Genomic DNA, 926 nt, shown 5'->3' with positions numbered 1-926 from the left:
GAAGGTCTTACGGGTTTGGAACAACACGAGGGTGAGTAATTAATGACAGAATTTTCATTTCTGGGTGAACTAACCCTTTAAATGTGTATATTTAATTGGTTCAATTTGTCAAATGATTACATTTGTGTTATATAAACAGTTAAATTGGTCTAGTTTAAATGGTTAAATTTATATTATTTAAATGGTTAAATCTGTCTAATTTAAAAGGATATGTTTTAACAAATTTTCACATTTGCTGTGATGTTGTTTACTAACCCAAGTCAAAAGAGCTCAGCCTCCAGTATATATCATGATTTATAATTTTAGATTATGGACTACTTTTGCCTTTTTATAGTCTGTGAGCATTGTTTATGAGCAGTATTAAAGGGGTCATATGATGCGATTTCAATTTTTCCTTTCTCTTTGGAGTGTTACAAGCTCTTGGTGCATAAGGAAGATCTGTAAAGTTGCAAAGACTAAAGTCTCAAATCCAAAGAGATATTCTTTATAAAAGTTAAGAGTCAACCACGCCTACCTAAAACAGCTCGTTCTAACACGCCCCAACATATCTAGGTCACTATGTGGGAAGATTTGCATAATGCCGCCAAATGTTCACGCAAAGAAAGAAGGCATAACTTTTATTCTCGCTGTAGTTTTGTTGTTTACGCCGCCATGTCGTAAAGACGCTGTGTGCTTCGTTGTGAAAGCGAAACTACTTTGTTTGGTCTTCCAAAAGAGGACGATATCTGTTTCGTCATGCCTAGAGCTGATCTGTGCTGGTCACTGAGGAAATACTACAACTTTGCGCTGTGTATCGCCGGATCGTCTTTCACCGTGGACGAAGCGTAGTCCAGCCCGGAGTCGTCACATGTCCTTCCGGACGCCCCTTCGTCAAAATCGCCGGCCGCGCCGTTCTCAAGCCCACCCGCCTCTGCTCACTCTAGCCC

General features: G+C 39.7%; 1 protein-coding gene and 1 long non-coding RNA gene across 4 annotated transcripts in view; one reads left to right on the top strand and one right to left on the bottom strand.

Annotated features, from left to right (window-relative positions):
• The window catches only part of LOC107698687 (cyclin-dependent kinase 18-like), a 112,573-nt gene that overhangs the window by 15,675 nt on the left and 95,972 nt on the right, over positions 1 to 926 (bottom strand). The gene's annotated exons all lie outside the window — the stretch shown is intronic.
• LOC107698829 (uncharacterized) overlaps positions 6 to 926 on the top strand; it is an 11,704-nt gene continuing 10,783 nt past the window's right edge. The window contains exon 1 of one of the 2 annotated variants that reach the window (XR_001635389.1): positions 6 to 31. This is a non-coding gene — a long non-coding RNA (uncharacterized LOC107698829). The remainder of the gene's footprint in view (positions 32 to 926) is intronic. The other variant, XR_001635390.1, reaches the window with a different exon arrangement.

Source organism: Sinocyclocheilus anshuiensis, unplaced genomic scaffold (assembly GCF_001515605.1).
Source record: "Sinocyclocheilus anshuiensis isolate Anshui unplaced genomic scaffold, SAMN03320099.WGS_v1.1 scaffold313, whole genome shotgun sequence".
Taxonomy (NCBI): domain Eukaryota; kingdom Metazoa; phylum Chordata; class Actinopteri; order Cypriniformes; family Cyprinidae; genus Sinocyclocheilus; species Sinocyclocheilus anshuiensis.
This window is presented reverse-complemented; position numbering and strand designations above follow the sequence as displayed.